The sequence below is a fragment of the Coturnix japonica genome, chromosome 1, assembly GCF_001577835.2.
Source record: "Coturnix japonica isolate 7356 chromosome 1, Coturnix japonica 2.1, whole genome shotgun sequence".
Lineage (NCBI taxonomy): Eukaryota > Metazoa > Chordata > Aves > Galliformes > Phasianidae > Coturnix > Coturnix japonica.
This window is the reverse complement of record NC_029516.1, coordinates 66,328,106-66,349,176: the sequence shown is the minus strand read 5'-3', so window position 1 is coordinate 66,349,176 and position 21,071 is coordinate 66,328,106. Positions and strand designations below refer to the sequence as shown.

The following is a 21,071-nucleotide window of genomic DNA, read 5'->3' as shown; positions in this document are numbered from 1 at the left end:
AACTTTGTGTACAAAGTTCAACACACCATGTGGATCAAGAAAACTATTTTGAAACACTTCTCTAGATTTTGTGGTTTTCGGTGGCTAACTTACCTACTGAAACATAGAATCACAGAATCATAAAGAGACTGGAGATTGACCTCTGGAGATCATCTAGTCCAACCGCCTTGCTCTAAGCAAGTTCCCTTGACAGGTTACACAGGAAAGTGTCCAGAAGGGTTTTGAATATCTCCAGAGAAGAAGTCTTACAAATTTCCATGCTCCAGTTGGCATCCATTGCCCCTTGTCCTATTACCAGGCACCACTGGGAAAAGTCTGGCCATATCCTTTTGTCTCCTGCCCATTATATATTTATAAGCACTGATGAGATCCCCTCTCAGTCTTTTCATCTTCTCTAGGCCTGACAGTTACAGGTCTCAGCCTTTCCTCATAAGACCTCCAGGTCCCTACTCATCATTACAGCCCTCTGCAGGAATCTCTCCAGTAGTTTCCTGTTTTTCCTGAACAGAGAAGTCCAGAACTGGACACTGTATTCCAGATGGGGCTTCACTAGGGTAGAGTAGAGAGGGAGGAGAACCTCCCTTGACCTGCTATCTACAATCTTTTCAATGCATCCCAGGATACCTGATTGACCTTCTTGGCCACAAGGGTACATTGGTGACTTATGGTCAACCTGTTGTCCAGCAATAAAGCCAGGGCCTTCTCTGCAGAGCTTCTTTCCATCAGGTCAGCCTCTAACCTGTACTAACGTATGCAGTTACTCCTTCCTGGGTGTAGGACTTTGAACTTGCTCTCGTGGAACCTCATCAGTTTCCTTTCTGCCCAACTCTCCAGACTATCCAGGTCTTGATGAATGACAGCAAGGCGTTCTGGTGTGAGCCACTCCTCCCAGCTTCATATCATCATCAAACTTTCTGGGGAAGTATCCTATCCCTTTGCTCAGGTCACTGATAAAGATGTTAAACAAACCAAACCCAGAACGAACCCCTCGGTAACACCACTAACTACAGGCCTCCACCTAGACGCTGTGTGCCACTGATCACTACATTTTGAGCTCTGACAGTCAACCAGTTCTTATTTAATCCACCTCACTGTCCACTCATGTATCCCATACTTCCTAAGCTTACCTACAAGGAAGTTGTGAGAGATAGTGCCAAAAGCCTCGCTGAAGTCAAAGAAGACAATATCCACTGCTTTCCCCTCATCTACCCAGTCTGTCATGAATATATGATGTTAGCTACGGCTCATATGCCAAAAGAACTCAGAAGCCCAAGTGAATGGTCAGAGGAAGAGCTGACCTTAATAAGCTTTATTCATTGGGTGAATGGAGTATCACTTTCCTGCAGTCCTGGAGTTTACAAAATAATCAGGACCATGAAAAGATCTGCATGAAGTTTAGTACAGGCACTAATGGAAATTCGTCCAGCAATTTGAATGAGAACCTAAAATTGTATTTGTTTATGGAGTGTTAACTCAGGGAAAAAATGGGAATCTGAGATTTGGGAAAATATAGAAGTCTGACGTGATGGCCTAGGATATTTTTCACCAGCAGACTCAGACAAAAACATGTGAAGGTTTCTTTCAGATTCCTTTGCACAGAAAAACAGTTCTACATCAAAATCCTTGAGGCCAGTATTCTTGCTTGCAAGCACACTGGTGTTTTGCCTAGCTCTATTCATTCCACAGTTGCTTTTACTGGTAAAGGCAGAGCTGCAGAGGCCAAGATAAGTTAGTGTTCAGTTCAGTAACTGTTGAATTCTTCAGCCTAGAAACTGTCCTGCACAGGCAGGGCAATGAACTGCATGAAATCTCTTTCCATCTTTGCACAGCATAACCTTCTGGAAATACAACCTAGTGCTTTTCATTAGGGTTATTGTTATGATAATTACTTGTTTATTAATACTTAATGCTTGCACACCGTTTCAACTCCAACAGTACTGCTTTCTTTATTTTGCTGTAGGAAGAATTAGAAGACTTTTCCTTCAAAAAAAAGGACATGCATAATTTTTTTTCTCCATTACAGGGACCCTTGGAGAACAGCCTAAAAGTTAGACTCAAGAACTAATCTATAATTTGAATTAATCTGTACTTGCCACCACTACATGTGCAGTTTCTTGTATTGATAAATTGTGTATGGAAGTAAAAAAGCAGGACACATATAGGACTAGTGCTCAAAACATCAGTACAGATTAGTTTTCTCTTCCATAGATCACAGCGAAGGATTATCAACATCCTGACAGGACTAACTAGTATTGTAACTGGTACCCTCCTCACCAGATTTTTATTTATCCATACCCATAGCATCTTCAGCTATTAAGCAGTTTTCCAATTATTAGTATTAACAAATCACTTTCTCTGTCTCAGCCATTTTTTCTTCCTTGTTTGTATAGCTGACTTATAGCATATAGCTCCCATGGAAGCTGGAACCCACTGAAAGTTGCCAGCATCCCTGGGCAGGGGCTCCCTGGTTACTCCACATGCTCTGTGAGATGGACAGGATCTTCTGTCTCTGCAACTATCCACCACCACATTTGTGCTTTGTCTCCAAGATACACGGCCAGCCCCCTTCCGTTCTCCCTGAAGCTTCTTTCTGCAATAGTGACTCAGCTATTCATTTCCTTCTTCCCGCTTCTTCTTTCATTCAGTGAGCAAGACTCTCCCATGCTGCTATGCAGCAAGAGGAAGGTGAGAGACTCTGTTTTCTTCCATGCCAGCAGGTAGAGAGAGACTGAGACTGTTAGAAAAAGAAAGGAGAGAAATTAGGGTCCTTTTTGCACCCAGCCATCCTGCTTCTCACTCTCAAAATAAAACCAAACACCCTTAAAAAGTTGATATAACAAGCTTTTGGATCGCCTTCACACTGTGTGCCCCGTGTGTTTCCTGCTCGCAGCTGGTGGTGGAAGAAGAAAACAAAAATATCATGAGAGAAACTAGTCTTCTGGCTGAAACCAGAAAGTATGCATCCCAAATTAGAGGCTCAGACTTCTCAGATACACTCCCGAACCAACTGCCATCCCTGCTGCCAAATACATCCTTTCCCAGCTATCCCGAAAAAGCTACCTGAGGACTTTCACCAACCATTTCATATGTCCTGAGGAGACGAATGTCACCCTCAACTCAAAATAAGGAATGTCACAAAATAATACGCAGGAATCCGAACCCGAAAAAAAACAGACAAACAAACAAAAAAACCCTGCAATGAACAGAGTGGTTCCAGCACACCTGTTTCAACTTTCACTAAAGCAGTAAAGCAGAGGAACGAGCTGTGCAAATCTCCACACAAAAGCTTCTCTGTCCGACTCTATCACCTGCATCAAAACAGCTTATGAGGGAGCCTTACTCAGAGCAGCAGGCGGATGGGCAGGTCTCAGCTCCCAGTCAGCTTCTAGGTCCAACAAAGCAGAGCTAAGAGGCACCCTGTTTTATCCACTCTATGGTAGCTCTGGCATGCCTGAGAAAAGAAGATGCTCTAACACAGCAGGAACAGTAGCACTAAAAAGAACACTTGTGTGTTAAATCATCAGGGAAAAAATATATATATGTATTTTTTTCTTCTTTGTGTTCTTTTCACTTTTCTGCCAAAATAGCAGTTTTCTTGATGTGCGAGGCAAACTTTTAAAGTCAAAGTTTAAAGTCAAAGGGAAAACAATTCCTGAGCAAGTAACTCAAAACAAATAGCTGGAGGAAGTAAAGGTTGGAAGGTAGGCTGTGGAAAGACCAACTGATGCATTTTCAGTGTTTGCTGAATTAAGCCTTGAAGTAGCAGGATAGATGAAGAGTAGCCATCCCTGTGATCAAGAAATGCTCTGCTTGCTTTGGTGAGCAACAAAATGCTTAAAGTTACATCCCAAATTTCACTGGCCTGAAAGTGTCACTAACCCACAGCTAAGCTCCAGATGTTCTAGGGGGCCTGAATTCACACACAAAAACATGTCCTATCTCTAGCCAATCTGAAAGAGAACAGTGGAGAAGCTCAAAATGCTGGCTTTGCACAACCGTCTGCAATTCAAGATTATATTTTATACATTTTCAAGACAGAGAAGCATGTGCATCCAAACAGTCCCTTGGTTTTTGTGGGATTTGATTGTGGCCTAAAGCTGTCTGCAGAGCCTGGGGATGCTACTGAAGACTCAGCTGCAGCAAGTGGCCAAAGAACTCATGATGGAATCTTACCATCCCACTCTGTAGAGGCAGGAAAGTCACAGCCCAGCATTCTAGAGGCAGGACATGGGTCTGATCCAGTATGGCCATGTATACCACAGCAGACCCATAGTCTGTTGGCCAAGCTCAGCAGGGGATCTGTATAAGATTGTTTTCCTTCTTTGCACACCCTTTGCTGAGATCATGGCAGGAAAAATATCATCTTGTAATATTTGCCAAGGGCCTGACTTGGATACACATGTCCATTTGGGGTAAAAAGCATATTCTTGGTCCGACATGGGCAGTACTTGATGCCAGTCATTTCTAAGAAGCAAATCTGAGGGCTTTTCTGCAGGACTGTGGGTATGAGAAAAGCAACAGAGAGCAAATACGGGCAGCTGGCCCTCTGGGCATCGGCATCCAGGCTCTCTGGGTGGTTCTCCAGATCTTGGGGTCATGCTGAGAGCCAAGCTGTTTTGTTTTCAGTCCCTGTGTGCATTCCTCTATGTGACTGGGTCCTTTAGTCAGCAAGCCAGCATCTCTTGTTGTTGGACTCTCCCACCACATTGGACTCCTGATCAGAATATTGCCTTCCTTACTTAGTTACTTTTAATTTGAAAAATGAGCTGCACTCCCCACCTATTAGCCCACAAAAGAGCCTTCCTCTTTTTCCTTAACTCCACTGTAACCACAATAGATACTACATTAGAAGAACCAACTTGCATTTACAATGCTACCAAATTTTTCCTCCTCCTTCCTTAAAAAGGAAAGGTGTCTTCTGATGCAGTGAGCTGAAAATCATGCTGTTTCAAATACAAAACAGCAGCAAACTGAAAGAGACCTGCAGTAATAGGATTAAGGGCTACAATTCAGGCCATGCTTCTGGAATCAGCTGTTTCTTATCTGGGTTTCTTTGTAGAAGCTCTGATCTCATTTGTACGAGGTTGTGTTACTGGGCTACCTAACCAGTGCTATTCTTGGCTGACTGTACAAATGCCATATATAAAAGCTGACTTTCTAGGAGAGCTGCTTCATGACTGAACAGTCAAAATGCAGGTGCTGTAACTGGTGAAGTAAGAGTATCCTTTCCTCCCCAGACTTTGCTAAGAATGTTGTCTCAAAGGACAGATTGCATTTTCTCTCAGCTCCTCCATACCACACACGGAAGATTACTTTACTTTACCACAATTAAGTCCGAGAGCTATTTTGAATTCCCACACACAGACAGTCCAGTACAACAGGCATTATGCATACACGCTTCCACATGCCTTCTGTTTACTACCAGGCACACCAGTATAACCCATACCATGAACATTTGTTCACCTATCGTGTCCTAAACAGATATTTCATTTTCCATCATCATAAAGTTACAGCTCATATGAAAAACAAGCAAGTGAGCTTAACACAGTGGCATAAAAATGACATGCTGGTGCCTCTTCTCTTGTTCTCCCAGAACAAGTGCAGCCATTTCTCCTCCACCTAATAAAGCAGTTAACCAGTGTGTTTTGCCTGGTGGGAAGCTGCTAGTCCATAGAGGGAGCAGAGCGGATGAAGGCTGTGGGACGCTGATTATGCTCCCTTCACTGCATAGCTACTAGTCCCGAATCCAAGCCCAGTGCAGAGCTGGGAGAGAGATAAGGATAAGAAAGTGCCAAGACTTACTTATTCCCCCTTTCCTCCACCTGCCACCTGCACATAACCTGATTTTATGAAATGATCTGGGAGACTTTCATAGGCAAAAGCACAATGATTTCTATTCTACTCACTCCCAACCCTTTTACTCCACAAGTAAGAGTTGATAACTATCTCCTGTAATTCTATAAGCTTCATATCGTCTCCAGGAAATAATTGAACCCTTTGTGGCTTTGAGAGCAGCGTTTTGGTATTTTTCCTGGCATTGAAATACTGTTGGATTCTGTTTAAATGGAAGAGATGGCCAATCCAAATTAAATGGGAGAAGAGAGAAGGCCAGGAAGAAAAGTCTGCTGCCTGCAAATAAACAGAGTGAGTGGGAGAGACCAACTGCTCCAGATGGGAAGAACAAGTTCTTCCACCATGTGTTAACTGGCCTTACTCTGTCTCACCCTAAAAATAGATGCACTGGGATTCTGAGCCAAAACCCTCAATTTCACTAGTCCCCCACTTCATTCTGTACCAAAATAACCTGACATGTTCCTGTTATGACACAGGTTTCTCTCACTCCATCATCAGCACTGTACTTCTGCAAAATAAGTCATTCCGGTAGGTACTGGAATTCCAGATGGCATATGCAAGGAAAATGTAGAGGAAATAGCTGTCTGGTCTTACGAAGTCCATGCCCAAAGTATCATTAGCTACTTATTGACTGTTGTGCACTTGTTGGATATGGGATATCCCTTGATATTTTTAGCCTGAAGATGGGAGTCCCACCCCACGGTCAGCCTTCAGTATTTACAAGGTAGCCCCCATGATGGCTACATGCTATCATAACTTTTACACAACCTCACAGACATTTAATACACTGATACTCAAATGCATTCCTGCTAGGCTTTCCTGCCACATCCTCCTGCCTGCCTGTCATTAATTTCATGCCTTGTCTCCTCACTTCGGTGCCCACAGGCTTCTGTTGGAAGCATTAGTGAGAGCAATGTGCAAACAAATGTGAAAAAATAATCTCTAATGCTGCTGGCTCAGAAGCCAGCAGAAACCGGAGGATGTTTTCTGGCAAAACAGAAGCAATGAGAGCTATTATCTAAATAAATCATGACTCAGGGCATACAAGCTTAGCATTAGCAAGGAGATCACGGTCTGAAGACACTCTAACCGGTGTTTCTTACCACTTCCAGGGAAGTACTGACACAAGAACCTGCCATTATATTATACACTGAGGACACTGGCTGGTATTTGGATCTATTGACCAAAATTCATTGAACACTCACAATTACTGGAATCTTTGCATTTCTTCTTGCCTTTGTAAAGTACACTTTACTTTGCTAAAGAGTAGTTAAATGTTATCATCCCCGTTTTACACAGGAGGTAAAAACACCTCAGAAGGGTTACACCCAAGTGACTCCTCTATGAGCATGCAGGAAAACAAAAGTATAACAAAGCTACAAGCCTGACACAACTCTCACCATCAGCAAAACCATGACTTTCAGCCCATTCTTCTTTGACTACAGGCACCATAGGGCAGATCACAGGGATGAAGTGTCTACCTGCCCTCCTTTCAGTGACCATAAACTCACTGCAGCCCCCTTGAGCTCCTTCGCTGCCCAGAAACAAGCACAGGGTTGGGAACATGAGGCTTTCAAGAATGCCACCACATGGGGTTTTCTCTCTCAGCTCCAGCCACTGGGGTCCATACAGCAAAGGGTGAATAGCTCATTGGGAAGCACGGGGGCTTCTCATTTGCTGCCATACTTTGCACAGAGTGTTTATGACAGTTGTCTAGAGGGTTGTGACCACTCTATATGACTCATACTAGAGCTGGTGAGGTAGAGGAAACCAAAACCAATGGCCCATTTGTTGCTGGCCCTGATAGACCTCCTATTGATAGCTCTGTGTCACACTGGGACAGCTGCTTCAATACCAGAAATTCTTCACAGCCCCTCTAGCCCTCATGGTGCTACCAGGAAAGCTCCAGTTTCAGTTAAGAATTTGATGGCTGGCAAGTGTATAAATCATAAAAGTAGCTTTGTTCTGTAACACTTCAAACCTACTAGGTTCTCTAACATTGCTGCAGTTTGCTGGCACTTGCTGTTCAATTTATATAAGCTAAGCTGTGCAAACTCATGCCTTTCCAACCTCTAGACAGCTTGTTATACTGCAGAGAGATGCTGCTCCTTTACTCCATGCTGTGTTTTCCTGACAGTGTGGCCTTCTGGGGAAAAGTGCAGCCACTTATTTTGGGGGAGATTTCATTTCACAGGAATCCCAGACAACTGCAGGTTTTTAATACTGATTCAAACAGAGTCAAATCAGGAAGCTACATCCGAGCTGATTCCTTTCAGTAAGTCCTGTGCCTTAGCAAGGGCTGGAAAGCAAAACAAGGGCACTGGCAGCTGGATGCCAAGGAGGAGGCAACGTGCCCTTTGCAGACATAGCCTCAGGTGAAGGCTGAGCTCCAGTTTGTGGATACTTCCCCAGGGTGCTGCCCTGACAGCCAAGAGAGAGCACCCGGGCAGAGGCTGCCCTGCCCCATGGTCCCACCCTGTCCCTACCCACTGTTTTACCCAGGTGGGAAAGCAGTGATCCGTGGGCAAGAGGGGTGGGACCAGCCTTTCATCTGGTGTGAACTTCTGCAGTGCCTTTGATGTTCCTGGGTCTGGCACGTAGGTTGGAGTGGGAGCCCCACAATAATAATGTGAAGCCAGTGGAACCTGCTCAGATGCTCAGATCCTCTGAAAATCTGGGGTGTGTGGGGCTGCTGAGCATAGGGATCATTTGAATAGCATGACTTGTGGCTGTACAGATGCTCAACCTGCAGGCATCTAATAAATGAGCAAAGAACTGGAAAGAAAAACAGAAGCTTTAATTTGCAGCAAAATCTCCAAATTTCTTCCTGATGCAAAGCACAGAGTGCTGACAGTATTCAGAAGAAAAAAAAAAAAAGAAAAAAAAAAAAAAAAAAAAAAAAAAAAAAAAACCACTTAAAAATACGTAGGAGGGTGGGGGTTGCACAAGCTAATATCAGCTCCAGCTCAGCACATATTGCCCTCTCACCTCCCTCATGACTGAACTGCTGGACTCTCCCCTCATGCAGGTTGTCAGAGCAGCCTGCTAGGAAGCCTTCTGATTGTTTTCTAGGACCCGCAGTGCTTAGCAGTGTGGCACGGACCTGCCATATTTCCCCACTGTTATGCTGAGTGATAAGCTGAGCTGGGACAATCAGCCAGCACAGCTGAAAGCCATCCATACCCAGGCTCTTATGGCCAAAGCAAGTCATCACACGTGACCATGATAGAAAACTCTCTTTGTAAGTAGAGTTTAAGGCCTCCATGGACCCCTAGAGTCAAGGAGATAGCTCATCTTGTGGAGTTTTATCCTCCATCCCAAGAGCCAAGAGAGCCCATGGGTTGGGGTGCAATGAAAAAGCATTATTTGGGGACCCAGATGGAAAAATATTTCAAAGCTCAAGCCATGTATATATATTTATAGATGTGCATCAGTGTTTGTATATACATAAGCCCCTCTTTCTGTCACAGAGATGTACAAACCTACATGCCCACGCATGTCCAATAATTGACCCTTCATTAAGTGCAGCCCAGTGACACATTGCTGCCTGCCACTGTGACACTCCAACACCCGCAGTCAGAGCTAAGTAGAGATGGCCAAAAGCCAAAGAGCTAATTTTACTGGTTTCCAATTTAGTGATGCTCAGGCCTTCATGCTTGGTGGGAGACTGCAGTCCCAGAGCACTGCCAGCCCTCTTGCATGCAACATGTAATGTACATGTTGCTGACAAGTTTAAAAGTTCTCAGTAACCAGACCATTTCACCTCCCTCGCTCCATTCAGTCTACCATACCAGGCAGACCGTTAAACACATCATTGTGGTACATCTCACCACCTATTTTTATTGCACTATCAGATGACATGCAGTGACATGTAAAGATGCACTCTTTACCAATTGCAAAATCAACACGGACAAGCTGGTTTGCACCTATTGAGGAAAGTGCAGCAATTGGAGTCTTAATTCTCCTCTTATTTACCAATATTTATCTGGAAATCAATGAGATCCAAAGGAGTTCATAATCTCAAGTGTCAGTTAGGGTCACAGTAATACTCTAAAGTGAAGGAAAGGCCCAATAGGGGAGGAGAGGAAAAATAACAACAAATGTTTCCAACAGGAAATTAAAACTTTTAAGTCATTGAATATTTGTTATTGTGCATGCCCACCTAAGCCTGTGTCAGGAAGAAGAAATAAAAGATTGGGGGAAGGGAACAGGAGGTAGAACAGGAATAGTGCTCGATAACCAATGGTTTGTGCTCAAGTTTCAAACCACCCCCTCCTCCCCCCCCCCCTTTCAAACCTCAGGGCATGAGCACTGCAACAAGGCTTTGGCAGCCAAGGCTTGTGCCAGTGCTGCAGGCACTTGTAAACCATTTCAGTGGGTAACATCCTGGCTCAGGGACCGTAATGCATTTGGGCACCCACATTTTGCACGTGGAGCAAAGGGACAACACAAATACCCTGCAAATCCCAGACATGCGAAGGTTGCTTCCTTTAGGGTGGATGAAGGGGCAGTAACAGTCCATTGTAGGGCCATGAGTAAAGAGCAGAATGGCCAAAACTGCACAGAAGAGTCACTGTGTATAAACAACAAATCTGTAGGTGGGTAGGGAAGGACTGGGAATAGCTGCAAAGACAAACACATTGCTCATGTCTCATAAACTCAAAAGCCAAAGGAAGTTTCCCTAGGGGAAGCCCTTGATTCTTACTGCAATCTTCCCCACCAGAGTTTTTAGATGCTCTCTCCACTCTTTTTTTTTTTTCATTTTATGAGGAAAGACCCTCCCCCCATTTGTAATTAACACTGCATTCTTATCACTCTACAGGATAAGGCCTTCAGTGGCAATTTCTGCAAAAGGCCAACAAAATGCAGAAATACTTTCACCCATCTGATGCTGCTTCTCTGAGCTGTTAAGGAAAACTGCCTCACCAGGAGCATCCACGTTGGAGTGAGCAGCCCATCAGACCCTCAGCATCTTTCATCCCTGGTGATGAAACTCTCAACTCTCCTTTATTATGTGAGGTACAAGAGCCTTCCTGACCATTGTACCTGCAGCTCAGAGCATCTTCAAACACTCCACTCAGTCCTTGAAGAAGCAGTGGTCCCAGAAAGAAGCTGCAGATTTCCTTTCCATTGCCACTGTGTTCTTCCTGATGGTCTGAGGGATAATCACTCAGCTGTCTCCTCACAGAGAAAGTGCTAGAAGAGACAGATACAAGTTTTCTGAATTTCTGATCATTAGAGTAAGCTCCTACTATCATTCTCATTTCTCCACGTATTTTTCCTCCACAACTGTTTTCTTACTTTTTATCCCTCACAGGCCTCCTTATCCTCACAGTGCATCATTTCCCTTGGGCCTAATCTGGAGGACAACAAATTGCATGCAGTTTCCCATTGTTTCTGGCAGGTTTCGTGCATGTGCAGCACCTCTGCAGATTAGGGGTGAAACCTCTGCCCAAATCACAGCACGTAATATAATAGAGGGGGAGGGCAGGATTTCTTCTGCTCCCAAAACAGCCACTCCATCAGATGATGTCTTTTGTTTTTTTCCCTCTAAACTTAGAACTGGAAAGTCATTGTGCAAGGATCCCTTGAAACTGATGTTTAGTGTTCCATCTGAGTGGTCAGGAACCAGACCTTGGCAAGCAGACAGAAGCTTGTGGTGTGAGTCTGATCTAGTGCTGTCATCTGCAAAAGGAGGGATGTCCTGACTCTCACACTCCACCTCCATATATCAGGCCAATCCTAGTTTTCACAGGCCAAAGTTTGGCTTCCAGACACAGCATCCAGACACTGCAAGCAGCATCTGCATGCAGCAGATGGGATAGACTCTTGCAGGGTGTATTTTAATAGGAGAAGGGGAAATGGTTTTAAACTGAAAGACAAGAGATTTAGATTGGATATAATGAAGTTTTTTTTTACAATAACAATGGTGAAGCACTGGAACAGGCTGCCCAGAGAGGTGGTGGACACCTCATCCCCAGACACATTCAGGCAGGCTGGACCAGGCTCTGAGCAACCTGATCTTGCTGTAGATGTCCCTGTTCATTGCAGGGGAGATGGACTAGATGACCTTCAGCTCTTCCAACTCAACTGATTCTATGATTCATGTAAAGCGCAAGCACCTCACGCAACACTGACCTTGAGCTCTTTACCATGACTCATTCATGTGCACAAAAAACTAAGAAAAACAGTTTATCACTTGTGCCCTGGAAGATGCTTGAATAATAAATAATATTTATAAAATGAACTAAAAATAGAGATCACAGCCCATCATTACATCCCACAAACTCTGAGGCAACATTCTGATGGACCTTGAGAAGAAATAGGATCTTTGATTTTAAGCTGGTGAGCTGGACACAAGATGGGGTGAATTCATAAAGCAGACCAGAACATTCCAGAAGACTGCAAATCTAATGAAGTTTGCTGACTGATGCGATTCATAGCACTGAGTTAGCAAGTTCACTGCCTCCAGGCTGCTCACTGCAAGCTAAGTGCCTGGAGATGGGAAAGCTACTTAGGTTCATGATATAGATGAAGAAAAAGTCGAGGGAGAAGAAATGTAGTACCAACGACAATCTAGTTTGCAGGATACTTATCCAGGAGTGCAACAATTGACATCCAGGTCCCAGTCTGAAGGCCAGCTCAGGATGATACCCAAATGCAAGAGCTTCAATTTCTAGGGCTGAGAAAGCCCAGGTTTGACCTTTCAAGAGCCTTGGTATCAACATGCTCACCTGGCATACACAGGATAAATTGCCCTGAGGCCAAAGGACTTGATAGGATTTACGACAGCCTCTGTGAGCACACTCCCCAAAAGGCTATGGGATAAAAGTCAGGGGAGCATTTCATGTTGACAAAAAAGTTGTCAGAAATGTACAGAAAGCAAGGTCAAAACAAGTAAGACAGGCAATAGTTGATTTAGTAGAACTGAATGGCAATAGTCAAGAGACACCATGCCTGTGCTGTGAGTAATGCATATATATACACGTATGACATGCTTTGGATATTAGTAGCAACATACTCACTGTGGGTACCCAAGCAATGCAGAATTGTGTGGGCAACATGCATGAGCATTTGGGTCCCTCTGCATCCCCTGTGTCCTCCTATCAAACACCTAGCGAAAGAAAGAGTAAAATCAAGAGTGATATATCACACCCATATATTTTTAAGCATGGGGGGGGAAAAAAGTAGAACATCTCTTAAGTAGTATTTTAAAAGTTTAGCACCTTCTGACTCTGTCATCACAGCTCTATATTTTAGGAAGGTGCTACAGTGGGAAAGATTCAAGTTCCATCCTGTTCAGTATCCAGAGAATTCAAAAGAAGATGCATATTATGAGCATGTGTCTGGCCTTGGCTCTGATGTGCTACATTTACTGCTTTCTGCTTGGAGAACACCTTCAGATTTCTGATTTACCCTGGGAGGGGATAATTTTCTGTATTCCATGGGATTTACCTCCAGAACGACTCAGAGCTCTGAAAGTCTTTTTACTTTACTGGATCTCAAATAAGCTTTAGCCAGAGCCCATCTCAGTATAAACTGTATTTTTATTGCTAACTAATTAGGAATGGGGCTGTAAATAAGAGATACCACGCTTGCTCTCTGCCAGATTAGCAGTAATCCAAACAGCATTTTGTCAGCAGCCTGAAGCTTGTCCCTGAAAGGCTGAAGTGAAGATGCAGTGAGCATCTGCCCTCTTCTTCAATTGCAGAGTAAGACCTAAAGAAATGACAGGTCTCTCCATTCAGCTCAGACATTTCAACCTGAGCATATCTCTGTTCTGGAGGAAGCAGAAACTGGCCCCTGGGATTCCAAATATCAGGACTGTCAAGAGCATGAACAGGCTGCACTGGGAGATTCTTATGGGCCCACAAAGATTGGGACGAGGCTGGAAGTGAAACTGCAGCATCCAGGCTTTGGGGAGGAAACATTCACCAAGAGAAAAAAACATGATCCAGTAAAAAAACAGCGGTGACAGGGAGCCACACTTGCAGGCAGCAACACTGAACAGACATCCTCGGAGCCAGCAAGAATTTTTAATAACCAATTTCATTGAACCCAGATAACATGCTCATAAATAAATAAGTAAATAAAGAGCAGCTGCTCTGAAGTTGCCCATGAGTTTTTGTGCTAAGGGTGGAGCATGGTGACAGGATCTGTCAGGATCAGTTTTAACCTCATGCAGTGAATTTCACAAGGCATTCATCGGGGAAACAAGGAGTCTTCAGCCAAGCAAGAATGGAGTCAGTGACTACTTCTCTTCACGTGGTCCTCTCTTCCCTCTGCCCCTTCACCCACAAATCCAGGCCAGAGCCAAATACTGAATAAGTTCAAATTATGTTTGAATGTGATGCAAGTTTGCATGTGCACCATACATGTGTGAGATTAAAACCCACAGGTGAAAAAAGCTACAGAATCAAGAACTCCGATGCCATCTGTCATACCCCATTTCTGTCTTTCAGGATGAATATTTTGCTGAATAGGAGGCTTCATTTCGTCAGGGCAAAATGCTCAGGGACTAGGTTTTAATATAATTAGGAAATACTACTGAGAAGGAAGAGTACTTTTTTCCTAGAGTTATGTGGTTTTTTTGTTAACCAAGACAAATAGTTAGAACTAGAGGAACTTTTCAAAGGCTATTCCCTCTTCTCAGGGATGCTACAACCACAATTGACTGACTCTATCAGAGTACTGCATTCCTCTTCAAAGAGGGCACTGTGTGAGAAAATTATAAATAGACTCAAAAGAAATAATTATTCTTGCAAATTGACACCTGTGGCAAAATGAGACATGCAAACGACCTTCCTGAAATCAGAGAGGAATAAAGCAATTCTGAAGGGCTTCAAGAGTCCTTGTGGCTTCTTTGGCAGGTGCTTTCTCCCAAGGGTGAGTGGGATGACAGATAGTCCCAGAATATTAAAAGTCAGCAGAATATCAGGAAAGATAACATCACCTTATATTTTCACACCTCTCATCAGGCTCAGGTAAGCACTAGACCGAAGGAGAGCATTTATCTTGATTTACCAAATCAGTTTGTTACTACAAATGGCATTTGCTCAGTGTTTCATCCATCACACAACTGGAGTTTTTCTATTTCCTTTCTGTTCAGGAAAAGGCCTAGACATCTGAGTCTTAAGGTAAGGGGATAGCAATGTGGTTTTGCTGAGGAAACAACTTACTTCCTTTCCTGCTCTTCCTCTCCCCATATTTGGGGAACTCTGCTATTGTTCTTGCTTTGTCACTTGCAGGGAAATAAAGGCCTTGGAAGCCAGGATAAAGTAACCCATGAGCCACAAGAAGCAAAGGACAGCCAGCTGAAGAAAGAGAAAACCAGGAGGTTTGCCTGTTCCCTCTTCTGAGAGCTCCCCATCAGGAAACACAATGCCTTGGCAGATCCCAGTCATCAGGTACGAGGCCCTGACTGCACGCAGCCCCAGCTCACAGATTCACTCCCATCCTTTCACGCCTTCCGTCTCCCCTCTCTCTTTCCTTTCTTCCATCCCCACTTCCTGGTTCCCTCTTCCTAAACGGTGGCTTCTGACCATCATCCATGGTGAAGTTCAGGAAAGCTCTGCAAAACCTCCAGCGGCCTTGAAGCAGGACAAAAGCTTCCCTACTGAGGCCTTCCTCTTGTAGTAAAAGAAGCCACCAAAAGTAAACTCCTGCTGCAATCAGCACTGGGGAAAGAGAGGAAACTGCAATCTTGCACTGACTGCAGAGAACAGTCCTTCAGGACACCTCACCTACAGGTCTAGTGGTAGAACACACAGCAGCATGACATCACAAAGGCTTTCCAAGTTCTGGAAAGGCATTGCCCTTTTCAGTGCACTTTGCAAAAGAACGTCCTTGCCCAGAAATCACTACCAGCATTATGATTTCATCTGCAGCAACAGCAGGTATGTGCATTTTATTAACAAAGGCTTCTAGTCTTTAACCGTTTCTAGTGAGAGAAAGGAAACAAAAAACAAACAACAACAACAAAATCAATGCTGTGTGCTGTGAAGTGGTTTGCTGTGTTCATGTTCTGCACACCATGTGCACACATGCTGGCAAGCAGGACTTTACTTGTGACGTGAGTTGTGGTCACCAGAGGAAGCTAAAAAAGGAACTTGGGGTTTCTATTAATCAAATGGGGGGATATTAGCTTACTGGAATCTAGGATGTGTTACTGCTGATTTACATACAGCATAGGAGATATGTGCCTCAGAGATATGCCACAGATCACCAAGAATAAGCCAACCTATAAACTGAAAGCATCTTCCAAGAACTGCTGTTGCTTAGAATATTCATGGAAGAACTACATCTGCTTTCTTGCCCCTCTTGGATGTTTCAGGTGTGGGACACAATTCCTTTGAGAAGGACCAGAAATCAATTGGATGTGCAGACAGCACAGAGCAACACAGCCATGTCTCCAAATCTGGCAGAAATCCTGAGCTCTGAACCCTGGATGAGGAACAGCCCAATGCCCACTACCAATCAATCTGGCCCTGCAAGGTCTCAAGAGACAAAAGAAAGCCTTTGCTTTAAGCAATTCCTTTGACTTCCCCTCAGCAGAATTAGACTTTGTATAGATAGTAAGAACTGGGTCTTTTCAGTTCGTAAACATTTCATAAGAATTTTCTTTTATCCTTCTAGTTGAGGTTAATTATCTCAGTAACAACATGATTTCTCCTGAGAATCACTGTGTTTGGAGATTGACTTATCTATTTGGAACAGTCAGACTTCATAATTCTTCTCTTTGGAAATTCCCTGAACTTAACTGAATTTGATAGGAAAAATAAGTTAAAGTAGCGATGCTTCAAAGAACTAATACAATTTCTGTAGCATCTTCATATCCTCTGATTAACACAGAACTTTCTTCTCCATAAGAAAAAGGCAGTCATTCATTCTTGCAGAAATTCTATGGTCCTGTCCAACCAACAATTGTTTTCTTAGTGATGGCAGAGACTGGAGAAGTTCCCCTTCCTGAAGATGATCAAAATGCTGCCAAATTTGGGATCAGTATAAGCTACTCTCATTTGTCATTTGTATTGGATTATGAGTTAAACCCACGAGTTAGACCACAAATCTCACCACCTCTTAGGCTGATCCCTGCAAGAACTTAATGTTTGAATTTTTTTTCCTCTCTGATGAACTTACTGTCTCTGTCCCTAAAGAACATTAAAATTGCCAATAAGTTGTTTTGGGGGCATATTAGGGGCTAGGGATGAGACCAACAGCTGTCATGACATCAACCTCAGGTAATGGACAAGGGAGCAGCTTATCTCACACTGCCACAGGAAACTCAAGGTCTTGAGCACTGGTCAGGCACTGCCTTTAACCCGAAATTCAGTCCCTTACCTGCCAATCTGGGTGGAATAAAGCCAGTAAGGGAAATCCTTACTCTCATGTTTCTACCATTTCAGGCAGCACATCCACATCAGTGACTTACCTAATCCTCACTGCTTTCATATGTAGCCTTTCTTTTGCTGCAAATGACTGTTTCATGGCACCTGCCATAGGAGTATAGATGTTTTCTGACAGCATCCTGGCCAGACTCTAATACATTCCTTTCACCTGAATTCCCTCTGCAGGTTCAATCAAATACAGACATTAGTCTTCCTTGGCAAAGAGTTTTCTTGTACAGTGTAAAGCAGTTGCCATGCTTCACACTAGAAGCATGTAAGCACAAGGAAAATAACTTGTGTCATAGGACTGAGGCATTCTGTAAAGCATGGCAGGTCATCCAAAGTACGAGACAGTTTTGAAATGATAGACACTGAGATCTGCATATCCTCCATCCCCCACTCCACCCACCCCCCTTCCCATTACTGAGGGAATCAAAATGTCTCAATGTGAGCTGATCCCAGGCAGGTTATACTGCCACAGGAATATCAGATGGGCCAGCATGAAGGGATAAGGTCAGGAGGGAGAACTAATAAGGACTTGTCCCTCCATTGATAGGCAAAGATATTTATAGGTCAGTATCAGTGCAGGTGGGTGGATGTGAGGAGGAGCTGCGTACAGAGCCAAACCTTGTGTACCAGGGGAGACACAGCAGTAGGTTTCAGGGAGCTGAGCTTGCCAAAGGTGTTGTTTTTTTTTAACAGCCAGCTAAGAAAACAGCTATGATTTTAACAGCCAGCTCCACAAAATAAGCCCAAAGTGGCTTTAGCACAGCCCTCACCCTAACAGCATCTGAACTGTCTCTGAAAGCCTCCCTTGACCCTGCTCTGCATTTAAAATGAATTCCAAGGAACATTATAATCTGGACAAAGCAGAACAGAATTAGATTTAGGAGAGAGCAATGAAGGTGACTGCCCAAGGCCCAAAGCTGGAGGGGAGCTCTGCTAATGCACATCAGCAGCAGCAGAAGTCAGCCACTTTGAGGGGCAGGCAAGGAGCTGCCTTTGCCCTATGCCCCCAGAGTTTAATGCTGGCTGTGCTGTGAGAGCAGCAGGGCCAGGTCAACATTAGCAAGTGAGGCAGGAAACAAAGACCCCACACAGGATAGCAGTGAGGTGACTTAAACATTTACAGGCTTGCTGCAGGCAGGGGGTAAGGAGAAGTCAAGTTTTGTGCAAGAAGGCAGTAAATTTCCTGTTCAGATCTGTACATTGTTTTTTCCCAGAAGTAAAGCTGCTATTTTCAAATTCGGCACTGCCCTGATGTACAGAGCAGTGTCTGGGTTACTGTTGCTGTGTGGCTGGTTGCAAGCACCACAGACACTTCCAGTCTAATTTTGCCATGAGCAGCTCTGGATGAGCAAAGCAAGTTTTGAAAACCTCTTTGGATCACTGCATGTCAGTGTGCTCTGGGCACATCTCACCACCCATTTGCCCTTCAGACTGAAAAAATACAGAGGGAGAGAGGGGAGCACCATAGCCACCTAGATCACTCGTATTGATGTTGTGCTCCACCAAGAAGCCATCCACTAGAGATGTGGAAGAAGCTTGGTGGCAAAACAAGCTCTGGGGTCACACTCCAGATGACACAAGAGAAGACAGTATTGAGAGGTATGAGAAAAAGCGAAGACATCCTGTTTTCAGTTCCAGCCACAAGAACAGTTCACAAGGTGAACCTGAACCCGACCCAAATTACATGAATTTGCATCACAATGAAAACACACTGTTGCAACTTGTGTCCTGCCTTCTCCTCCCTATACAATTTTCTGGGAAAAAAAAAAGTTTCTATAGCATGAAGTTTTGCTCAATATACCACTTCCTCATTCATCCCCAGCTACTTCTCCATCCAGGGCTATGTGGTCTCAGCCCTAGTCTGGGGCATGGGATGCCATCCCCAAAGAGAAATAAAGGGCTTCAAGTGCATGGGGAGGGGAAACTAGAGAGAAAAATCACTCACTCTTCCCAATCAGCTTGGAGGGAGAGCATGGACTTTCCACAGGCAAAGAACATCCCTTGTGCACCCCAGCTGTTTCTGAAACCTTGTCATCTAGACTCTGTTGGCATGTAGTTACTTCCGTGTCCTTCAAGGATGTTGCCCCCATAGTCCACTCAAAAGAGAGAAAGGAAATACACAGAAATATGCTCAACCGGTCATGTTCTCAATAACATATCGAACAAAATTTGCATGCAAACTTTATCTTGATAAATGTAAATTCATTGTGAAATTTCAGTTCGAGAGAAAGATTTCTGCGCAAAGAGGGAAATGAGTGGTGCCATGCCAGCCATGCTGCTCACAGGCACCTGAGGTCCTCACTATGCATTTCTCAGTATCTTGTGCAAGTATCAGCTGAAAAGATGTTTAAAGTGTACACTATGGAGTGGCTACTTCCAGAGCTTGGCTCTGGGCTCGGTATAAACCAGTACAGATAATTTTGGTTCATACACAGAGGTTACACCCACTGTCACCCCCACAGACAGAGCAGAACAACCTTTCTTCTGAGATTTAACAATGGCTTATTCTCTTTGCTTTCCTGCTTCCAGGTATTGTGATAAAGTAGGTTAAAATCAGACTACAACGTTCTGAGACATGTGATATTTCCTGTTTCTGCCATACCCTACTGCCTGCAGAGGCTCCTTGCTTGTAAGAATAGGCCACAGGTAAAGCATCAGCTTAGTATGGATGCGATTGGTCTTCAAATCCTTGTTCAGCAATATATATCTTCCACAGACTCAAAAGCAATGTCAAGTCTTTGGTTCTCATAGCAAAACCCACACCACTGTGCCTTCCAAGTCACCATACAAGGCCATAAAGCATCACTGGATGGAGGTTACACACAAAATACAATATATAAAGGTACGTTAAATGCCTACACAGCTCGTGACTCTGGTTTCACAGCCCTACCACACACTTGCAGACCTGTGACATTAGGTCACACGTGCAGATCAAAGACATAGTGAGCCCTATAGGAACTTCAGAACGGTGTGCAATGGGCCGCTGCTGGATCTTGGTGGTGGCTATCCCTGCTTTATGTAATACTTGCTTCTTTCTTATCTTTTCTATCAGCTGCTTTCCCTTCCCCATCACCCTAATTCATAACAGCCACTGGCCTCCCCCTCCCCATCTCCCTGATTGATTAAGATTTTTAATAATCTGTTTGGACCAACACGGCTGTTTTTTCCTAATCTTGTGTCAGGTATACATATATCAAAGAATCCCATCTCCCTCCTATAAACTGAAGTGAGACACCATCCCAACCCATCCATATGACAGAAATACATGTGTTTCATAAAAACTTCATAGCTATCACTGGCTGTAAAACCAATACAAAGAGGACATCTTACCCAATCATTGCAAAGTCAAAGAAAGGAGGAAAAAATTTTGCTGACTCTTCAACCTTAGCTATGACACTCCTAAGGGCTCCCACTGCAAGATGCACAGCAGCTGGCCTGCTGACTGTGGCATCTCCTTGAGCTCTGAGACCACGGCACTGTCTGATCCTCCTTACACAGCCACAGGATCTCAACTAATACCACGTTATAGGCCTTATTACCACCCTGAGCTGTGTTACTGGCCTCTTTACCTTGACTCATTTTATTCCAGTATTGGTCATATAAGGCGGAATGATACAAAAGATGGTAACAACACAAGAAGAATAGTAATAGATATCCAAAAGGTTATATATAGGAAAAACTCACCAAAAACCTTCAGTCTGACTGGAAAATGCTGAGGCTGGCTATCCAAAAACCACAGAGGAGCAGTCTCAAATAGATGCCACCTTAGTGATGGTCAGCCCTTAAATGAAGTCTAGGAGAGGTGGAGTCAAGCTCCACACC

General features: G+C 44.0%; 2 long non-coding RNA genes across 2 annotated transcripts; one reads left to right on the top strand and one right to left on the bottom strand.

The window, feature by feature from the left end:
- Window positions 1–546: 546 nt before the first annotated feature.
- LOC116653848 lies at window positions 547–19,727 on the bottom strand. The gene is made up of 4 exons (XR_004308412.1): window positions 19,195–19,727; window positions 12,879–12,967; window positions 10,900–11,049; window positions 547–2,734 (listed from the first exon to the last, which is right to left on the bottom strand). It is a non-coding gene; the product is annotated as an uncharacterized LOC116653848 (long non-coding RNA).
- LOC116653846 lies at window positions 15,615–16,367 on the top strand. Its single transcript, XR_004308409.1, has 2 exons — window positions 15,615–15,749; window positions 16,187–16,367. It is a non-coding gene; the product is annotated as an uncharacterized LOC116653846 (long non-coding RNA).
- Window positions 19,728–21,071: the final 1,344 nt, after the last annotated feature.